The 23,775-nt window shown below is 36.6% G+C and overlaps 1 long non-coding RNA gene across 3 annotated transcripts; it reads right to left on the bottom strand.

Moving 5' to 3' along the window:
• Positions 1 to 80: 80 nt before the first annotated feature.
• LOC104859986 lies at positions 81 to 16,414 on the bottom strand. 3 transcript variants are annotated; one of them, XR_779523.1, is made up of 5 exons: positions 16,343 to 16,414; positions 10,770 to 10,864; positions 8,657 to 8,772; positions 3,252 to 3,372; positions 81 to 487 (listed from the first exon to the last, which is right to left on the bottom strand). It is a non-coding gene; the product is annotated as an uncharacterized LOC104859986 (long non-coding RNA). The 3 variants fall into 3 exon arrangements; XR_779525.1 differs by lacking the exon at positions 8,657 to 8,772 and adding an exon at positions 3,684 to 3,849; XR_779526.1 differs by lacking the exon at positions 16,343 to 16,414 and adding an exon at positions 11,847 to 11,957.
• Between the last annotated feature and the right edge of the window lie 7,361 nt (positions 16,415 to 23,775).

Below are 23,775 nucleotides of genomic sequence, written 5' to 3'. Positions count from 1 at the left end.
TTGTCATTCCCACAAAGTCTACCTCCCTGTTTCTCATCATTTCTCTTTTATATTGTTCTTTAAATTATTTATTTGGGGGATATTACATATAAGAGAAGCCATGTAATATTTAACCTTCTATGTCCGGTTTCTTTTATGTAGCAGTATAGTCTCAAGATGGGTCATTCATACAAATGACTCAAATTTACCTTTCTTTACGGCTGAGTAGTAGTCCATTACGTGTATACCTTTTTTTTTTGTACTTCTTGTCTTCTTTACTCAGTGCATTCCGAACTGTTGTCTAACACACAATCTTCCCCTGAGTGGGGGACCCTTATGTTTCTTCCACTTTCCTGTCTTCCTGGAGAGAAGATATTTACGTGCCAGGTCCCTTTCTGCGTAGATCTCTCAAACCCTCTCAGGCATGTTCGCTACCTCCGGTTCCATACAGTAGAGTTCACTACTGCAGATGTTATGTCCCATGCTTGACTCTGCTCGCTCTCTATTCCTAACAAATAGAAAACCCACTGAATTAAATGTCTTGCAGTATCATAATGACAATAGCGCAGTAGAAAACTTACAAATAGGTTATCCCTAGAAAATGAAAAAATAATCAAGTGCTTATTGGCCCTGTTGATGCCTGCTTAGTATCTGGGGTGAAGGGGTGGTACTTAGGGAGATGAAAATTCTAAGTTCATTTGTGAATTCTACATTCAGTCTTTTGTAAAATACTTTCATTTTGGTTTTACACATTTCATGTATGTATGTATATATAATATACATATACACATGTGTATATGTATATAATCGTGTGTATTTCATATATAATATCAGTGGTATCTGTACACACATGCATTTTTACTTGGGAAAATTTGCAAAACTGGTGGGCTTCTGCCAACCTGATTTTCAAAACAAATTTCATAGAAATAAAATAATCAAAACAACTCTTCCTCCTTCAGATGTACTTTTACTTAGTTACTTGTTTTTTATATACTTTGCTGGGGATTTCTGAATCCACTGTTTAGAAATGAGTGATGAGTAGACAGCATATGAAACAAATCATACAGGGAAGTCTTAGGAAGAAGAAAAGTTCAGAGTGTTGCTACATGAAGGCAAACTTTCTTTGGGAATTGAGCTTTGCTTCACGGCATCCTGAAAACCCACGGCTGGACTTCAAAGGGCGTGTGTTGTCCCTGGAATCATGCGCTACGTTTTATAACGTGTACTTTTCTTTGCAAAACGTCCTTGCCTGTTTTCCCCTTTGGCAAAATTCAACTTTCAAGATGACCTACAACCCCTTAAGTGTTCTATTTTGAACATTTTAATGTGTTTAACAGCATGGTCCATATGATATTAAGAATAATTACCATAATAATTTACATATAGATAATTTCAAATTGACTATGTCTCTTAATATTTTGATAACTCAAGTTTTTTTAAAGGCTTCATTTTGTTGCTGATAAAATTAAAATTCAGATAGAGTAGTTATTCCACTGTCAACAATGGATACCTGACTCCCATCCTCAAATCTCTCTCCCTCCCTCTCCCCCCTCCATGTTTTCTAGCACATATAAACGTTATCAGTCACTGAGCAGCTTGTCCAACTTCTACCAGTCTTTCTTCCAATCATACTCAGAAATCTTCTAGACATGGAAGGGCTTATCTGGGTCAGCAGAATTGACATATGAAGCTGGCCACCAGAAGTTTGGATGGCCACATTTCACTGCCGAGGTCAGAACGGTGGTGCAAATGAATGGAACAGAATGGACATAAAGTACATAATGTACATAGTGTAACCTAAGTAAAAATACTGGGGATTTGTAGGAAGAGGTACAACGAAAAGATAGAAAAGGTGACATTAATAATGCCAGAGAGCCTGTTTCTAGCAGCTCCCAGTGACTCTGCAGTGATCTTAACTACAATCTGGAGTCATCTTCCCTGAATAGAAAGAAAAAAGAAGAGCAAAAGAAGTTGAGACCAAAACCATCCGTCTGAGCCAAATCTCCTGGGAAATTTAAAACATGCCAACTCAGCAGTGCTACCTTTACACTGCACTAATTCTGAGCCAATTGGATCTTGTGGAGTGAAAACATATTCATTATTTTCTCACACAAACCTGACATCTCTATCAGGGTGGAAACATGGACATTCTCCCTGCTTCCTAATTCTCTTCCTGGAAGATTTCATCTGACAAAACTAAGGAAAGCATTGGTAATGTATGAAACACCTGAGGAAGAAATAGTGCTAGATTATGTTTCTGAAAGCCTCCGGTATATCTAATTTATTTACTTTTTAAAATTAGGTCCAGATATGAAACACTACCGAGTTTGAGGTTGAGGTTGAAGCCTTGCATTTTTGGAGTCCTGGCTCAGAGCCACCTGCTTTGTTTAGTACATGGATTCTCAGAAAGGAAGGGGATCACTGCTACTTATCAATAAGTACTCTAGTTCTCCTATAATGTACTGCCACATAAATCCATACCCTCTTTCTGCTTACTCATATCAGTGCATGCATCAAGCTAATCAGGTCAATATTTGTTCCCACTCAGCTTTCTGTCTGACCACATTCAACTTAAGCCAGATATTATGACTGGACATACTGTAAAGCACAGTTTCTACAAATGTGTATAAATTTTCTACACCAAGAAAATAATATTCTTTTGCAAATAAGTGCTAATGATATCCAAGAAGCCACCCCAAATATTTCAAGATAGCTCACCCAGATACCTCAACACTCCTGTCAAGATTCTAGCAGTGGTGGCAAAGAAAGGGTAGGGATGGGGAAAAACTATGAGGCAAGGCAAATGACTCCTTACTGATCTCTAAAGTCAGAGCAGGTTTCAAGGTTAGTAAAGTTTTGCTTTACTTTCCCTTTCTGAATCTCCATTTTAATTACTTAGAAAACTTCCTGCCTCTGATCCCAAACTTCATTTTCTCTGGCATGTAGCATTAAGAAGGAAAGAACTAGTTTGTTTTCTTTTCTTTCTTTGTAGTCTTCTGTTGTCTGTTGAGGTAGCCAGCACTGTACCATTCAGAGATAAGCCTGCTCAGCCTTAGCTGATAGATACTGTAATTTGCAACACTAAGCTACTAAAATTTGTTAGTTTATCCCAACTAGAAAATGTCCAACTAGGAAATACCTAGCTGTTTTCTTTCCTGATTAAAAAAAAAAAGCAACTGGACTTCTACTTTGGAAACAGGTGTAAAAGCTACTCACTGTTGAGCTGCTGTAACAACATATCTCAGTCAGCTTGAGCTGCTCTAACAACATACCTTAGTTTGAGTGTTTTGAACAACCAAATAATTTTTCCCAGTTGTGGAGATGCAAAGTCCAAGAACAAGATACTAGCTGATTTGATTTCTTGTGAGGACACTTTTCCTGGTTTGTAAACAGCTGTTTTGAGGTGGAGGGAGAGAGAGACGGGGAGAGAAATTTTACATCTTGTGTCTTCATTAATAGCATTAATCCTATCATGGAGGGTCTTATTTTCACAACATACTCTAAATTTAATTACCTTCCTAGAGCTTCTGCTCCCATTGCCACCCCATGCTGGGTTCAGGCAAAAATTCCCTGAATTTTCAGGGACACAAACATTCTGTTCATAACACGTATATATTGCACCCAATAATTCAAACAAAATGCGCACTGGTATTCTAACACTAATTTACTTGAAGGCAAGGAATCCTATCACATTAAGAGCAAACCTGGTGAAGTGTGATAGAATAATGAATGATGGGTTATTCCATTTGTAGGTGGCTGAGAGGCTTATGTTTTTAAGGTGAAGGAGTTGAGTGACATTATCTGTATTGTTATTTCACCTCAGTACTGGATAGGCAACTTCACAACATTTCTTAAGACTCATTTGTCCATCTGTGAAAAAGAGGTCATTAATATTTTTATCATGCTGTTAGTATTAAATAACACATATAAAACATCTAGCACAGTGCTTAGAGACTAGTAATATATTAATAAATTAAACAGTTTTTCTTCCCATGTCAATTCCTAATTATACTCATGCTTGATTCAACAGTGTAAAAATATTTTTTTTTATTCATATGGATGGCTATTTATGCTTAATGATGTGTAGCACAATAGCTGTTACACATATCATTAAATACATGCCTGATTAACTTTGTTATAATTTTAATTGCAACATGAAATTTCTCTCATACGTACTCAGCCATCAAAGACTGTTGCTTATGAAACATGGTTGGCTGCTTTCAACCGGAAAGAACTACAGGGAACTACAGTCTCACAAAGTATAAATCATAGACCTCAGAGCAGCAGGGTGTAGAGGACAGAACACAAGATTGGGAGTCATATAGACTAAGGTCTGAAAACTTTATCTCCATCACTACAATTTATTCAACCTTTCACTAAAAGTTTTCTCCATGAAACCTAAGAACTGATGCTGTCGTGGGGTTTTGCAGGGAATAGAAATGCTACATAAAAGATGACCAGCAAGGATTTTATGATACAGTAGCCAAATGTGTTAGCTATTATTGTTTTCCTAACTTTGAAGTTTAACATTGAGAGGCCTTTTAGGATTCCATTTCAGAATTCAAACATCAGAAGAAACTTTTAAAAAGGAAGCCCATTTTATTAGCCTCTGCTGCTTTATAAGTAAGACATCATTGCCTCCTTTCCTCTTATTTTCTGCAAAAGTAGAGTGTAAGACATTATCCTGGTCTGCCCTAAGATCTGTGGCTAGCAGAAGGGAGCTGAGCCAGCAGTGGGTGCGCCACCTCTTCCTCTACTATCTTCCTTCACTCAGCCCAAGCTACAGCTGGCAAAGCAACCCAAAGCACACATTCCGCTGGCATTAACTTAGCGGCATCCTCTGACTTCCAAAAGGAAGGAAGCACATTTGAGTCAGGAGGAAAGGGAATTGTCAAATAGGGAAAGAAATCAAAGAACAAAAGAGAGCCAACCTGTTCTGCACAGTAAATATGAGGAAAAAAATGGGTCAAAGTGGTTCCCCAGACTCAAATCTTGGAAAAATTACGATCTGCATCTGAGTTCATATTCCTCCTCCCGAATGGAGATGGAGGCTCCTTCTCCTAATACGAAACTGTCTAAGAAACTTTGGCAGTCTTCCACCTGGCTCTAACCCAGGGCACAGACACAGTAGCTTGGGCTGTCCCAGATTCTGTTTGTGCACTGTCGCTGTTCAGTAGTTGCTCCTCAAAGGTCCCACCTGGCAGTGTGGTCCTGGCTCAGAATGGCCAGTTGCTTTCCCAGAAGGTGTAGTTCTGGTGAGACCACTTCTTCTCAGAGTGCCTCCAGAACTGACTACACAAGTCTGACTTCACTACAGTATACTTTCTCCATTTTTATCTTGATTTAGTCTTTGCTATGAAATCCTGGGGACTGTATATTATGGTGGATAAAAACTTGGCCTAGCAGTTTATTATGCAGTTACTTTATTTCCTAGTTGCTCCTCTTGAAAGGCTTGTCACAAACATTAAATAAGGGACTATTGCAGAAGGCTCTAGGTGCATGGGAAATATGAAAATAGATAATGTTTTTTTTCTCTTTTTATTTTTTTTTTGAAGAAACCATAGCTCTAGGGAAAGAATAAAATATTTCTGATTATTTCAAAGATGGAGGAAGGTGAAAATTTCACATATTGAATGTTTCATTTATTACAACCATAAACAGAGAAAAGAAAGATAATAAAATTTAAAAAAGTCCTGGAAAAGCAGTGTGGCTTCCTTTAGTGAGTATTCTATATATTAGGTATATAATTCATTCTGATATTAATTAAAAATACTTTGCAAGTGTGAGAAAAACATTTTTAAAAGGAAGCAAAGTAAAATTTGGCCTGATAGTCTGTTAATGAATTCAGACTATAAAGGAAGCAATTTGAGGGTAAACATTTTGCTGGATATGATAAAATCTGCTTATGATTGTTCTGGTTATGTGCTCATGGTTTGGAAGATTAAAAACGTTGCCAGAAGAATTGTTTTTCATCAGCTCAGGTAATTTTGTTAAGATTGTTGAGTAAGATCTTGGCAAAAGTGAATCCTATAATAAAAGCCGAGGATCCCATAAGGCCCAGTGTTTTTTTTTTTAAAGCTAAAATTTTATTTTATGTTAACAAAACAGTTTGTTTTTCAATGTTCTTCATAGTAATAACTGAGTGGAGCAGGAGAAATAAACTTTTTTCTGCATTAAGTAAACAGACAGAAGGAGAATATGGAAACTTATTTCCAGAAAGTAGAAGCTCTGAAATGTCATTTCCCTAGAAGTCATCTATATGTATCTGTGTGTGTGTGTGTGTGTGTGTGTGTGTGTATAAAATTGAGTTAAATAGGAGAACTGTATATAATTTATATGAATAAGCAAGTTACATCATTGATGCCACATTTAATTTGAGAACATCTCACTATAGAAAGGTTGTGATCCAGAGTTGCATATTTGCAATACTTGGTTCCCAGGGACCCCTGAAACGTCACTGGAAACCTCTGCAGCAGGCTCCAGTCTCTTGTCCAGTGTACAACTCAGGCCAGAGTCGTGGAGACTGAAAGACAGAGCTAAGAGAAACAGAAAGCAGAGTGCCAGGACTACCAATACAGGTACAACTAACAACGGCACTGTCCAGTCCAAGCCACTGATATTTATTGGTAATCCATTGGGATAAAGGCTAGCTATATGTAAGGGCAGGACTATGTGCAAGGATGTGCAGTTGTATAGTTTCTGTGGAAATTAAAGTAAGGCTCATAAGAGACGACAAAATATTCTCAAATTAGGAACAGAACGGGCAAAATATATAGTTGTAGTTAGAACACTGTCCTTCTAGTAAAAAAGGCTTTAATTGTGGGAATGGAATTTGGGTGTGCGTTACTCTGACCTTGGCATGTAGGCTCAGCTGGACTTGCTTCTCAAAACAAACCATTTGTGGATTAACTCTTCATAGCCTGCACTACTTTGGGCATAATCAGTATTGCGGTCTCCTGCGCTTGGTGTTCCAAGCCCATTTGAACCTAACCTACATGGATTTAGTTATTCCTGAAACATAGTCCCTAATTTTGCTGTCTTCTTTGTGACCATTGAGAGCTGGATAAACTTATATAAAATAAATTTGTAGCTATTATATGTTTATTTAGTAATGGAATTAAGAAACTTATAGACGCACAGCAACACGTTCTATCTTCTTTGCAAGCTACTGCAGAAGATAGTGATCAGAGTGTCAATGGAATATGGATGTATCATGTCAGTGACAAATTGTGATTTTTAAGATAACTCCAGAGGAGTATGCCGAAATATCCAAAATGTGTCTAGAATTCTTATTGTCACGAGTATTGTCTTAGTCCACTTTGGTGTTGCTATAACAAAATACCTGAGACTAAATTATTTATAAATAATGGAGTTTTGTTTTTAACCTATGGTTCTGAAAGCTGGAAATTTACCATTACATAGCCACCTCCAGTGAGGATGTTATGCTGTGTAATATCACGAAGGAAAAACGAAAGGGCAAGAAGGCACGTGTAAGAGGCAAAGCGGGAGGGGTGAGTTTCTTTATGACAACCTGTGTTCTGGAGATAGATCTGCTCCTGTGAAATGGCAGTAAGTCCTCTTCATGATCTAATAATTAATGAACACCTCTGGAAGTTTCCACCTCACAGTACCGTGATGGCAACCAGGTTTCACAAAGGGTTTTAGAGGGGGCAAACCATATTTAAATAAAATTGAGCTATTGAAATTAAGGGTCTTAAGAAAACGACAATAATAATAGTAATAATGAAATTATATATGTGTGTGTGTGTGTTCTTGAATACGTATATTCTTATTGAAAAAAAATATATATGCAGTTTTCCAGAAGCTACACTGATTTATTTTACAATTATTGTCATTGCTTTTGCTTCCCCAAATTAAAACTTTCAAAAACTCTCTTCCTAACTCCATAACCCCCATTGCAGGAAGTCTACAGTCATACATTCGTCTTATTCATCCTCATTTTACAGTTTCAAAAGTTAGGTTACCTGCCACTGGTTTAATTACAGTCAGTATAATGAACTAGTAACTACTGAGTTAGGGTAGCAAAAATAACATAAGACAAGGCTCTTGGAATAACATAGGATTTAATCTATGTTCTGGCCTCTTTCTTCATGTACTTTAAGGAGGAAGCAAGCGGTCATCACACTTGAAACAGTTTTTCAGAGCTCACTATTCTATGCCAGGCATTGAATTTGTGCTGTGGCAGCTCTGAACAAGACAAACCTAGTTCTCTGCTCACAGGCAGTACTGTGAAAAGATAAGAAAGCAGGTGATAAACACGTTGGGCACCTGTTCTGCTAATGAATTACTGCTGGGGGAACTGACAACAAAACGCGAGTGTGTAGTTATGTTTTGTAAAATAACCTTGAGGTAAGTGAGTAACTATAGACGTTTGGATTCATTGACACCATTTGAGAAAAAAATTTAAGACAGATACAGAAACTGGCATATTCAGGAAGAGAAGGTATATCAGTTTCCTATTGCTTATTAAAGACCTCTGTGTATTATCTTAGAATTCAAGATCAGAAATCCAACTTGTATCTGTCTGTGTTAAGGTCAAGGAATTAGTGAGCTGGACTCTGCGTGGAGGGTCTGGAACAGAGTTGTGTTCACGTCCTCCCATAGTTCTCGTACTGGGGCCACACCTCCGACCTCTGCTCCCATTCTCCCAGCTCACCATTTTCCTCTAACTTTGCCGCCTCTCTCTCTCACTTCTAGGGACTCTTTGTATTATTCTGGCTCAGTTGAATGCAATCCTGTTTTCTCACCCCGTCTCACAGTTCTTTATCACATCTGCAAAGTAACATTTTTCTGTGTAAAGTAACTATTCAGAAGTTCTGGGTATCGGGAGATGGAAGTCTTATGGGAGGGAGTCACCCTGTCTAACACAGTATACAATGAACAGGTAAAACATTTAAATTTGATAAATGTTGTGAACTGAATATGTGTATCATCCTAAAATTCATGGGTTGAGATGCTAATGTCCAACATGTTAATAGTAAGAATTGGAGCCTCTGAGAGGTAATTTAGGTCATGCATGTGACTGCAAGAAAGAGATTCATGCTTTTGTGAAAGAGATCCTCAAAAGCTCTCTTCTTCCTACCAGGTGAGCACTGAAGACCAGTCATACCCAATCTGAGGAAGGCCTCCAGTGACACCATCACCTTGGACTTCCAGCTTCCAAGAAAGTGAGAAATAATTTCTGTTGTTTCTCAGCCTCCCAGTCTATGATACTTTGTTATAGCAGTCTGACCTGATGTAGATAGTCGTTAATCCAGCAGTTAATTGAAATAAGTAAGTGTAGGGCTGGAGGCTATAGTCAGCACCAAAATAGAATAGTAACAAAAAAAAAGTGCATTTAAGTTGACTTGTGAGGAAATTCTCTTTAGACATTGTCGAGTTTGTATCTTAGCTCTGCTAACTGTAAATTGGAACCATTATTATTTTGGAAAAAAGGAAATGAAAAAATTTGGGGTGGGATAATGGGATATTAATTGCTGAAAGACTAGATAGAAGGTAGTATTCAATACATTTCAAATTTGTGTCAATTACAAGAATAAAGGGCTATATAACCCAGAGTTATTGGCCAAAATAGGATAAATTAAATTCTTACATGGGTTTTCTTTTTTTTATTTTCTATTTTTTTCCTCGTTGAGTTTATTGGTTTTTCAAATGTAAAGCTGATGCTGAGGTTACTCATTAGATTTTATAATGTACACTATATTATATATGTATACATTAGGGTTTTCCAGAGAAACAACCAATATTGACAGAAGGAGAGACAGATTTATTTAAGGAATTAGTTCATGCTATTATGTAGTTGTGGAAGTTGGCAAGTCTAAAATTCACAGTGCAGGCCAGAAAGCTGGAAATTCAGGTAAGAAATGAAGCTGTGGTCTTGAGTTGAGGCAGAAATTTTTCCTTTACAAACTTTAGTTTTTGTTGTTAAGACTTTCATCTGATTGAACAAGGCCTACGCATATGGTAGGGTGATCTACTTTAACTGATTGCAGATGTTAACTTACATCTGCAAATATCTTCCCCATACTATCTGCATTAGTGTTTGATCAGAGAGTTGGGTGCTTAGGATCTAGGCAAGTAGATACATAAAACTATCATCATAATGACCGAGACTGAGAAAAATACTCTTCCTTTTTTGGTTGTGGGAGAGGGATGTGTTTTAGCAGAACACCCTTGAAAATTATCAGTGATCTCCATTATTATAGCTTATATTTAAACTGACTGCAATTGAATATAATAACTGAAAGGATTTTAGAGTTGAAAATGGGAAAAATTTGAGATTGTGATATTTATCTTATCCATAATTTATTAGTAATAGTTACTCCTATACCTTCTTCATGGCATACACGTCAAACCATATAGGAGGACTTGGACATCAATCCCCATGATGATTAATTATTTTAGGAGCCTGGAATCACCTTGAATTAATCAGCCAGGTTATTTTAAAATATGATGTATAACATTAATTTTATTACATTACGACAACCATGGAGAAACTAGCTGATTTTCAAATGGATCACCTTGTCATGCTGACAAATAGAAACTGCATAAACGCAGTGGAAATGTTGACTTAGAGCACTTTAGATATTAATTTTAATAAAATTAGTTTCAATATAAATACAAGTAGACAAACTAAAAAACTTGAAAGGATCAAGAGTTTATAGTAATTAAAAGAGTTTTAGAGTTTAATGGAGAAAGATTTTTACTAACTCCCTTTAAAACTGTTTTAGCTTTCAAAAATAATCACTGAAATTGTTTCACAGACATACCTTTTCCAGCACTATCTGGTACTGTCTTGCAGGAATGCTGGTCAACAGAATCTAGACTTCTGTACAGAGCCATTGTTGTATACTTCACATGCATGCTGTAGAGGATATTGGTGACAGAAAACATTTTATTTCAAGGTAGTTAGGGTGACTTTGGATTCCATATAGTTAAGTTTCTCCAGAGAAGCGGACTGAATAGAAAGTGTTTGTGTGTGATGTGTGTGTGTATGCATGCTTGTGTTTGTGTGTACATGTGCATGTGTGTGTATGGGCTCATTCATTCGGCTGTGGAAGAGAGACTTAGCAAGTCTGAAATCTTCAGGGTAGTCTGGTAGCTGGAGATCCAGCAAAGAGTGTCATTTTTCAATCTCAAATATAGTCTATAGGCAGAATTTCTTCCTACTTAAAAGGAATTGATTTGTTTTATTAAAACTTTCAACTAATTAGAAGTGGCCCTTTCACATCGTGGAGGACATTCTGTTTTAATCAAAGTCCATCCAGAAAACATCCTCACAGAAAAATCCAGAATAGTGTTTGACAAGGCATCTTGGTTCTGTGGCCCTGACAAGTTTACATATAAAATTGACCATCGGAGACTTCACTGTGGGTTGGAATAACTTGTGCAATGAAAATACAAGCAGTAATAGAAGAGGTGAGAGAATAAACATAGAGTTGTTCTGGGTTGGATAGACATGTTTTATTTCTTAAGAGCATTTCAGATCTCTTAAGTGTTACTACGGTTCTAATAACTACAACGAAGATACTATGTGAAAGAAAATGATGGTGGAACAGGAGGAAAGCCCGTCAGCCTAGGAGGGGATGAAAGGTGATTCTTTTTATCTGGTAAAACAGTCCTAATTCCTTTCCTTCCTAGTGGGTGCTCTCATGCCCTCTTCTGTACCTATAAGTGAAGCTTTTGTACTGCATGTGACGCTTTGCCTGAGGCTTCTCTGCACCCCTTGGTGTGCCTGACTTCATAGGTGTGGGGTAGGTGGGGTAGGGGTTCAATAGAGAGATGTTGCCAGCACAGTGTAGTTGCAGTTTGGTGGCAGTTTGCTATAGCAGGCTGGTGGAACTCACCCTCTGGGACATCTCTCTGCATTTTATTTAGTCTTGTTGACCACCTTTCTCTATTTTCCACTGTGGCATAAACTTGGTAACAGTAAGAGATTATGATGTTTGTTTGTTTGTTAACCTGTAATAAAAACTACAGTGGTAAAGCATGTTAATTTCAACTGGCAAAGACAAGAACTGCTCATACATCTGCTGTTAGTCTCCCAGAGGTTCAACCTCCTTTCTCTCTCAGTCAAAGAGGTACAATAGGATTCGATTTAGAATGACTCCAGGAATGTGTTCTTTCTGAACTGCTGTACCTTTAGGGGCTAAAGAACCTCCATGGAGTGCTTCCACCTCCTTCACCAATGCACGTCCTGTCTCTTGCCAGACTAGTGCCCACTGCTTACCCAGGTGAAAGCAGAAATAGAAAACTTTTCAGGTTATTATTATTTACCTTCAATATTGAAGGAATATTTCCACAAAGAGGAATTAAGCCATTAATATCAATTTACATATTATGTATCTTAGACACTGAGCATGGAATTAGATATCACAATTAGAAGGCCACTGGCATTGAAGGCCTTTACAGATCCCCCCAATCTGAGATGATTTAGTTATACTGGACCGAGACATGGATTAAATGATGTGTTACAAAATTTCTAGTTGTGCTTCTCCAATACTTTCTTATGAGACCTTAGGAATAAACAAAGGATATACATAATAAACACATATTTTGTTATTATGCAAAACTGATTACTCAACTAAATTTCTTAATAAAAAGTAATTAATTTAATTAATGGGTTCTTATTTATCTAATATGGCAAAACAGTCTTGTTTAATGAATTTATATTCTATTCCCTAAAACAATTGCATCTTTAATTTCCCTTTTATCTTGACAGATTCTATAAATGAGTACACTTTAATATAAATAAAGGGACAGGAAAAATATTAACATACTCACCATTTATATTCTCAATTATTTCGCTGTAGCTTTGCTCTCTTCCTGCCTGTGGTACACTCACCCTTTTATTAACTTTCACTAAATTTATTGTACTGGGGATTGAACCCAGTACTCTAGTGTATGCTGGGCATATGCTGTACCACTGAGTCACATCACCAGCCCTTTTTATTTTATTTTGAGACAGGGTCTCATAAATTAGGTTGCCCAAACTGACCTCTAACTTGTGATCCTTCTGCCTCAGCATCCAAAGTAGTGGGATTATGGGCAGGTACAACCATGCATGAGAACTCTCAGGTATGATTTCAGAGTTAGTATTAAGTTTTTTTCTAACCAACCTTTTATGTTACTAAATAGCTTCCATTCACAAATTAGTTGTGTGTATGAATGTGTGTCTGTCTATGCTTTTGACTTTGAGGTGGCTATTGCATGTTGAGTCTCCCCTGAGAAGCCCACTGTGAAACAAAATTGGGTGTCCTGGAGCTTATGAAGAAGGCCCATTAGTGCCCTGCAGAAAGGAAGGGGAAGAAACAGAATTGTCCTAGGAAAACTGATAAGAAAACTGAAGATGGGATGGCTTCGGTCAGAAACAAGTATATTGACCTTTAAACTCTCTTGGACAACTGAATGATGCTGTGCTATGAAGAATGCAGGCAAGACAGTATTTTTTTCAGGCAAGTGAAATTTCCAGTGAGGGCTTACAGCTGAATGGTATCAGCTAGCAGTAGAAAAATACTCAGACAGGGAACTAATGACTAGAATATAAAGAACGCAAAAAATTAGACCCCTCAAAATTAAAACACCCAATCAAAAAATGGGTAACTGAGATGAATAGACACTTCACAGCAGTACAAATGGCAGTTAAGTGCATGAAAAAAAATGTTCAACATCTATGACTATTACAGAAATGCAACTTACACAACACTGAGATTCTACTCTTTTCAGCAGGAATGGCTATCGTCAAGAAATCAAATAGTAACATGCTGGCAAGGCTGCAGGTTAAAAATAACCCTTATGCATTTTTGGTGGGAATATAAACTAGTATAATCCCCATTGATATCAGTAGGAAGATTCCTCAAAAAGTAAAACTAGAAATTCCATTTGATCAAGATGTTCACCCTCTAGACATCTCCCTGAAAGAATTAACGTCATCATGTTACACAGATACATGGGCAGTCGTGGTTATTATGGCACAATTCATATTAGCTAAATCTTAGAAGCAGCCCATATCCATTCATTCATCACTAACAATGAATGGATAAAAAACTGTAGTATTTATACACAGTGGAGTAGCATTCTGTCACTAAGAATAAACTTGAGTCATTTGTGTGAAAATGGAGTCGCCTTGAGATCATAATGTTAAGTGAAATAAATGAGAAATGCAAGCTTAAATATCACATGGTTTTGTTTAAGCAGCCCAGAATATAAAGAGGAAAATAAAAGACTACAGGAAGTAGGGAGCAGATATTTTTCAAATGGGAGGGAGATCAAGAGGAGGGAGAGGAAAGAAAGGGGAGTGAGAGGGAATATAAAAATAATTGAAATGTGTTATGCACATGTACCAACTCCACACGAGAAATGTAATATACTGTGAACATGCATTGATTAAAAAAACTGAAAAGTCTCCCTATTGTTTTGAGTGTACGTATTTATCTCATATTTATAATGTGTGTAAAACACTCTGAATACTCGGTGCCTTTCCAATGCTTTGCTGAGAGTAGACACTTCTTTATCTTTTAATTTTCAGATACCATATTTAGATACTATTATAGGACATCTGAACATACTAAAAAGTCTAAATCCAATTTATTAAACAACCAGGAAAAAGAGACGAAACAGGATGCATAATCTTTACTCCTCATGTAATTTTACTCAACTTCCTAGATTTTGCACATGATTTCCTTTCTAAATGATCCAAATAAAAAGTTAAATAACTGAGTTAGTATCAAATATTTTTCATATACTCCAGTAGGTTTTATGCTTAATCTACAATATTTAACATTTTTAAATAGCAAACATTTAAAATGTGATTATTTGTAACAATATAATAGCACATTAACACTCGTGAGAAATTTTCCATAAGTAAAATAATAAACATAACATTTTTATCAGTTCAAAAAAATAACTTGTTAAAGTGTGTTTGTTTTTATCTTTTGTCCATGTTTTCTTTGCCTTATGATCTTGAAAAGTTGGGCACTGCAATGACATTTATGGACTACCCATGAGAAAAGCGGTTACCTTCCTAGGAAGGACAGAGATTCCTTCTGGGGAAGGGGCCTCTGTGCTATTTTCCTTCTTGATAATGTTAGTATGTGGGGATTCCCTTTATACTTTGCTGTTAAGCAGTTTGCAGCTTCACTAGAACTTGCCATATCTGACGCTTTTGCCTTCCTTGGTGGACAGGAAGATCTCTGAGGTTGCTTCAAAAAATTAGGTGTAGCTATATTATTATTGTTATTATCATTATTATTACTCTGACAAAGTTTTTGTGGGCAGAATAGGCCTTTGAGAACAGCTCAGAGTTTACCAACTCTCATTCACTTTGCTTACTGACCTCGGAGTCCATGTGTTGACAACATCTCACAGTAAAACCACCCTGGATCTCTAAGTCACTTTTTACAGTGGAGCCTCTGGACAATGGACTTTACATTTCTTTACAGAAAGAATCTCTCTGTAGTAAGCCACCAAGATTTCAGAGTTTTCTGACTAGAAAACAGTGTTGTCATTTTGTCTAATTAAATATGTTGTACATTTTTCTGTATGTATTATAATTTATTATATGCGTATATAATTATGTGTGAAGTAATTAAAAATTGAAAGAATGGGAAACAAAAAGTGGAGGGAAAATGTAGAAAGTCTTGGTAACTGTAAATTTCCTGAAATTGCCTATTTTATCTTTCTGTACCCCTCAGTTTAATGCTTACCAGCTCATAGGTCCGCTTCCCTTAGTCTCATAGTGAATAGCTGGTGTGATAGGAAGACCACAGGCTTATTCAGTGGCCACCTTACTACCAAAAGCCATTTTCATCAAAGAAATAATGGATGAGGCTATCATAATTTTTACGTGATAATGTTAGAAAACATTCTGACCCTTTCCTACTTCTGTGACTACGTGCAGGTCACTTCGTGATGCAAGGTGCAAAGTGGACTTGAGAGCAGCCCCCTTCATCCCTTGGCCTTTCCAGTTTTAAGATCTGTAAATGTTCAGTAAGATTGTTATAGACCAGAACTCTACAATGGAAAGGTCTCTTCTGACCAATTTCAACTTTGGCTAACAGAGTTTTCACGTGATTAATTAGCAAATATTTATTCAGTCCTCATTCCTGGGTCATATTCTGTTAGGTAAAGCAGTTACTGACATAGCTTCTACTGCCCATGAGTTGAATGTACAGGTAGAGATACATCTAAATAAGATAGTAACATGCTATAGACAATATGATTAGAGAGAAAACAGTGACATGGACAAGAGACATCATGTAATACTATTACAGTGGACTAATGTTAGATTTCCCTCTCCTTAAGATGGCTGTTACTCCCCTTCCCATAATTCCCTGCTTCTCACCTAAAAAGATGGCTTCTCCCACCTACCAAAGGATAGCCTTCTTCCCATGATGCCTCTTCTCCTGACAAAAAGTAGATACTTGCTACCTCGGAGTACCCAGTGATGTCACAAGCCCCTTCGAGTGATGTCAGAGGCTCCTCCAATCCCTTAATACTACTTCACTTAACTCCACCCCATCTCCTATAAACCCCACCCCAGGCCTATGAAAGAAGCTCCCTGTTCTGCCATATTGCTCTCTCTCCTTTGATCAGAGACGGACCAGTAGATTGTCCCTACAATAAAGGCTTGTAGTAGTTCTGCTCTGGTCTTGGTTTTTGACTTTTTTACCTGGGAACTAAGTCTTCTTGGATAAAAATCAAGTAAGCTTTGTGAAAGGAATGGAAGGAGATTCCAATTATAAAATAATCATTAATATCACATAAGCACTGCTAGAAATAGTTTCCTCTGGATGAAGCCATCCTACCAAATGTCTTTTATAGCCCCAATCTGGGAAAAAATAGCTGTTTCCCATACTTTATAAACTCATACTGGCCTTGACCTACAAATATTAGGCACAGTTGTTACAGCTACTATACTCATTGATTTGTGTTGTAACTATTATTCTTTGTTTCCCTTACTCTACATATTGTCATTTTAAAATAGGAACTGATTTTATTTATTGCTACATTTTTAAGAGTTTACTATATATTATCACCTATATTTTTCCATGTACTAATCTAAGTCTGGAGAATTTTACATTAAATGTGTAAATTCATCAGATCTTAACTGTTTACTTCAAGGTGAACTGCATGTATAGTTAGATCTAGAATATCTGAATGTCAACAGCAATACTTAAATTATTGTAAAGCAAATTTTACCCATTGAAATAGGTTATATGTAAAGTATCCCCCCAAAGCCTCATGTTCTCATTGGTAGGGCTTCTGGAAAGTGATTAGATCATGGAGCTTATAGCTACGTGCCAGTAGAAGTAGTCTGATTGGAAGAGCCTTCTATGGCCTGGAGGGCTTATCTCCCTGTCGTCGTCCTCCTCCCTTCAGTCTCTCTGCTCTCTGACCACCATGCCACGTACCTCTGCCATGCCTTCCTGCCTGGGAGTCAGCCATCTAAGGTCTGAAACGTCTACAAACTGCCAGCCAAAATCAACCTTCCTCCTTTAATACAAAAGTGGCTAAGACACTCCTATTTCCAATCAAATGAATTTATATCATCAAGAGTTTGCTGTCATAATGCACGTGATTATAGATAATGTTTCACTTAATATTTCTTGTGTTTAGTAGTAAAAGAGAAATATAGTACTCAATGAATGCCCACTCCTATGGCAGTTTCATTTTTGTTTTTTTGTTTTTTGTTTTTTTTTTGTTTGTTTTTTTTGAGACAGGGTCTCACTATATAGTTGAGTCTAACCTGGAACTCACTATGTAGCCCAGGCTGGTCTCGAACTCACAGCGATCCTCCTGCCTCAGTCTCCCGAGTGCTAGGATTACAGGTGTGTGTCGCCATGCCCAGCCTCTATGGCAGTTTTTGTTAGAAGACAAATGAATTTGTATTATAAATGGAGAAATATACAAATAAATAGAATAACACACTATTCAGGTTCACATCAGAACACAGAAAAGAGAAGATTGAGGCATAACAAAGAGCAAACCCATGGAATGTGTTGAATGAATAAAATTAAAATTACCATATTTCCTTGTAAAAAAAGAGAAAGCTAAAACTTTATCTAGTTTATCTGTATTTTGCACAATTCAGTTAAACAACTTCTTACCTACAAAATCCAGCTGCTTTCATCACTTGCAAAGTATTTAATTAAAATATCCTCTTACTATTCAGATTATTTCAAGAAATGAGAGAAATTGGTTAAACTTCCAATCTCTGTAAATATTAACACTTAATGGGTTCAAAGCCTCTCTAGTCTTGAAGTCTTCCTTACATAAATATCAGTGCTGTTTTACATACAACTTTAAGAAATAAATTTTTTTTCCCTCTGTTAAGCATGGTAGTAGCATTTTAGGATAATGTGTTCTAGCTTCTGTTTTTGTAACAATTCCTGAAACAGATATTTTGAAGCATAGTATCAAGTATGAATTGTGCTGGCCCAAAGGTTGTGAAAACCAGAAACTGTGAAATAAGTTCAAGCACAACCCTTCATAGCTGGCAGATGTACAACTGTAATTTTGGGTGGTTTGGTCGGCACTTTCAACAGATATTTTGAAAACTTTATATATATAAACATTCTTGTACTTAGCTGTTGTATTGAAAAGTAACTTTATTTTTCCATCCATTATGCATATCTACATTTGTGGAAATAAAGACCACTCATTGAATACATTTGCTAGTTTCACTGCCAATTGAAATGCATGAATAATTGATACAGACTGGATCTACTATCTTTCATTGCAAATCCCTTTACATATTATACCAGGAATATGGCTTATGAAATGAAGTGGGTATGAACCACTTTTCAAAAATTCAGTCCTACTATCCATTATTTCAAATACTTCCACTTCATCTATATTTCTTCAAAAGTTTAATTCACCATAGAAATAAGCTTAAAAGAAGCAAATATCTATCCAAACTATTACTACTCTATGCTTCTGCTACTCTTCTGGTGTTCTGTTTAGAAATAAAAATGCATAGCAAATCTATAGGGTCAACAAATGTCATAATTAAAACTGTGGAGAAATCCCATTGGGATCCCTTTCATTCAATGAAACATTTTTTACTGAAACCCCTAGGATGGCCTTAGAAATCACTCAGTGTAACTGTAACAAGTAAGTTTTGGGGAAAAGGACTTTATGATTTCTTATTTGAAGAGCACTGTAAGAATTCACTTCAACCTACACTACTTTTATAATTCCTCAAATTTTTGGTGTGATTTGTACACCCTTTCACACATAAGGTTGTATCTATTTTGTACAAAAGAAGTTAGAAGTATGCAGATTCTGGTGTTGAGCCTTGTGCATGTGTATTTACTAGAAGTTCCCCTGTTCAAACATCAACAGTGCCTTTAGCGGAGTCTGTACTTTGCTTTTTCTGAATGGCCACCTGAGGTAGCTTCCATGTGGTGGCCTTGGTTCTGGATTTCCTTTCGGTTGACCCCAAAGTCTGGGGAAAAGAGAAGTGGTTTCCTCCTTTTGCTAATCTTTGAATTCCTTCAGAAACGCTTGCAGCTCTTCCTTCTTTTCCATCATCTGTGAGAACAATTCCTGACATTAAATTCTGTTTTAAATACTTGTATTATAGATGAGCTGGTAGAAATAGTATAGGCAGTCAGGGTTAAGTCCTCAAGAGGGCCAGGACGAAGGTGAAACACACCACAGCTGCATGTCAGCTAAAAACCAGGCCTGAAGATGGAGACAGGATGACCAGACCCACATACTTCTTCAAAGAACTGGGCTTTGTAAAGTATAGTTAGCACCCTGAAAGTAAACAGAGACCTCTGGACCTGCTTCCTCCTAGGAGAATCCTTGTTCTTTCCACCTAAACTTATTATGTAACGTGCTTCACAATTGGACCACCATTACCTAAGTGGCTATATTTGTAATCTTATTGGATATTCATGGCTATGGCCTATGTTTCACCCACATGGGTTTTATCCTATAAAACTTTTCTGTAAGGTGGGGACCTGGGGCTACCTACTCGGGACCACCCCCCTCCTGCCCCTCTGGAGCTTTCCTATCAATATCTTCCTACTTTAAGCCTCCATTGTTCCTAGGACTCATTCTTCGATTTTTTAGAGAACAAGAACTCGGCATATCATACAGTTAACCTGTTGGGAGATATATTTCATATTTTTCCACAACACTTGAAATAGTTTTTATTTTCCTTGCTGATATACCTCTATATATTCCCAGTTTTTCCTCTGGAAAGAGATTAATATATCAACCTTATAGGGCTATCATGAGGATTACCATAATAAAAACTGAATAATAAAATCAGACTAACCGTGGGAGAAGGGTACCCATAATGGAATTAGGGAAGGTTGGTAAATGGAAAATAACATTTATTCAATGTTTTCTTTGTCCTGACCATTCTAACCCACCAAAGTAATTTTATTTTTAAAATAAGGAACATTAGGTATATAGATATTAAGCAGAACACAGTTAATTTTATGGAAATCAAAATACATTCAAATTCTAAAATTTTCTTTGTCTTGTTTTATTTTCTGTCTGCCATGATGTCCATTTCTGGAAAACTTTCAGTTACAAGCAACCTAGTAAATAATGTGGAATTTGGCAGGTCCTGTTTTCAGAGATGGGATCTGCAGTCATGGACAGAATGTACAACAACATTTCTCAAGCAGCTCTCTCACTTTGTTTACATGTTAAAAAAACCTCTTTTCATTTAAAACACAAACACAATTTTTAGAGATGATTAATTTTATAAAGTGTTTCAGGGATTTAATCCTGCTCTGGTACTCAGGTCTTGAAAACCTCTCAATTCATATCTAATCTGTATTTCTATGTTTTAGCCCTTTGGCAAGATGATCAAGTAATGAATCAGGAATGTTTTGCTTCTAATTGCCCATATTTTCTATGAAAATGCCACCTTAAATTACCATCTGCTTCTCTTTTTACTGTAGGATATTTTATCCATAGGGTTTGATAACCTGCATTTTTTAATCATCAAAAACAAATCAGGCACCAGTGTTCAGAAATTATTTATGAGAAATACAACTCTGACTTGAACAATAAAAAGATACTTTAAATTAAATATGCCTACTGTGGAAGTTAGACACTGCAGCAGGTGCAGATTCCCTCCTCAGGCTTTAGATTTGTAGACTTTAGAAAAACTTGACTAATTTTCTGTATGATAAAAATAAGAGTCTTTGAAATTTGGTAAAGGCATTCCTTGTGTTTTTGGCAGTTGTACAGGACAAATAACGTAGTTTATATAAGGAAAATAACATGGAAAAACGATTTAATAGCATAGCAGGATACATGAAGAGAACTTCAAAAGCTCTTCACAGCTGTGGAGGGTGAGCTCATATTTTGTGGAATGTAGTAGAGAAGACAGGTGAGCACAGACCTCATATTTCCCACTTGTGAGATACCTGGGAGGTCTACAGACTGTGGTGAGAAGTGGTGCTTTAAAGAGGGGAAACTAGACACACAGGAGAGAAGCAATATTGATAAAATAAAACAATCTCAAGGAATGTGGACATCACCTTCAAGAATTTTGTTCAAGTTCACTTAATTGACTTTTGCTTTGTTACCCAGTAAGATATTTTGTTTTGCATTCATTGGCCCAGGGCTATACCACCCTGGATTGGGATCTTAGATTTTAGAGACTGAACAAAGCCTAGTCCAACGTTGGGTTGTGAGGAGGGAAAAGACCACCTGGGAGAGTTGTTCATGGAATCATTTAACTCCATAGTTACTGATGCAGTAAGAAAACTGGGCAAAAGAGATGGATGCTAAAGTTAAAAATTAAGAAAAAAGTAAAATACGTTGTTTAGATAGAGAAAGTTGTGAAACGAGTTTATTACCTTTGACGACTGCTCTTGCATTTCCTTCAAGTATCATTTGATACTTATATTGTGGGTTACTATTTGACTGGGAAATTAATAAGCAACACTGGTATCTACACTAAACACAAAACTGGCCTAAGTAGTTCGCATGGCTGTCTCATTTAATTTTAAAATAACTTTATGAAAAATGTTTTGCAATTATCTGTGTTTTGCACATTGGGAAACATGAATGCTAAATATATTAGGATACTAAAAAGAGCTCAAACAGCATTGGAAAAGAAAAACTAAGGAGAAAACTGATAAATAAGATATCCTTTGAAACATTGTCAGGATTTAGAAATTTTTAGGAGCCTGATGGGTTTGAAACATTTCAAAAGCTAAATTTTAGGTAGTAGGATTAAGTTACTGTGTTACAGTAGAGAAAAAATGGCAAAATGTGCTTCCAAAAACATTTAACATCACCTGAAGAAATGAGAAGGATTTCTAAGCATAAAGAGATAAAGACCCTACGATTTATGCCATCCCACAGTTCATCTGAAATTCCTCCCACAATTTCAACGTTTCCTGCACTGACTATGAATGAGTGTAGCTATGGAAATACATAGTTTGTCTGTGACATTAATCAGGTATGATCTCTCAAAGTATCATAAATTTCAGTGATCAGTGCCAGAATTCACTTTGATGGCTTGAGGACTATACCCATGGATCAGGCTGATGGAGACAAATAAGAAGCTAAATAGGGATGTGGTAGTCTGTTAGGGGTGGGAGCAATTTGTTAGCTTTTCAGATATGTCACTTGTAAAAGCATTCTGGGTAATTTGAAATTCTGCATGTGCTCCATCTATGCTTTTTATGATTGAAAATGATATTTTTGTATCATCCCTTTTAGATTTTATTTACTCTGGTTTGAAACCAACATATTATCATTTAAATAATTATTATTCAAAGCATATGCTATTTCTGCCTGAGTTTCAAATGAATTAGAATTAAAAGCAATACAAAATCTATATTACCCATTCATTTTGTGTTTATATTTTTATTGTTGAAAACTTTCTGTAAAAATAATTTTCTGACAATGTGATACTATTGATAACTGAAATATTAAAATTTAATAGTATGAACAAAATATATTTTACTTTCATTATCATAGTATTCAATTTTCCTTTCATATATCTCAATACAAATTTTAAAATCTATTTCTTGAAAACCAACATAATGTAGTGTGGGTTATTGTTAGATTTAGATCCCAACTGTGCCCCAAAATTCTAGAGTGTGTGGAAGGGAACTGGAACATGGAGGAATTTTACTCAGTAGGGTTATCCATCCATGAAGTCATTAGTAGAATGTTGTTAGAAGGTGGGGCCTGGTTACAGGTATGTCACTGAGGTTTCACCTGAAAAGGAGTATTCCCCCCTCTACTTTCTGGATGCCGTGGTACAGTACCTTTTCTTTGGCCACGTCCCTCTGCCATTCTCTCTCTCTCTCTCTGTCTCTCTCTCTTTTGTTTATTTCTCTCCTTTTTTTTTTTTTTGAGAAAAATTACTTCAGGCTGTCCTTGAGCACACTTTGTAGGCCAGGCCATTGTCAAACTCATGGCAATGCTCCTGTCTGAGCCTCCCAAGTGTTGGTATTACAGATGTGCGCCATTATGCCTAGCTTGCCATCCTGATACTATATTGGAACTAGCCAAGAATAGACTGAAACTTTAAAGCCAAAATTAAACTCTCTTCCTGTTATGGCTTGTGTTTAGAGGTCCTTCCAAAGACTTGTGTGATCATAGGTGGGGCTTTTCAGAGGTGGCTGGTTCTAAAATGTGATAATGCAGGAATTAAGCTAGGATTAAGGATTTATGATGCTAAATTAGTCCACTGGTTGGTTTGGTGTAGTTCTGGGTGTGAATAATGGGAAGGACCACCCTGGGTATGAGTGCTACCTGCTCTAAGGATGTGTATCCTGGATAGAA

This window comes from Fukomys damarensis, unplaced genomic scaffold (assembly GCF_012274545.1).
Source record: "Fukomys damarensis isolate Sample0158 unplaced genomic scaffold, DMR_v1.0_HiC HiC_scaffold_29, whole genome shotgun sequence".
NCBI lineage: Eukaryota > Metazoa > Chordata > Mammalia > Rodentia > Bathyergidae > Fukomys > Fukomys damarensis.
Note: the sequence above shows the minus strand (reverse complement) of the source record. Positions and strands in the feature narration are given on the sequence as shown.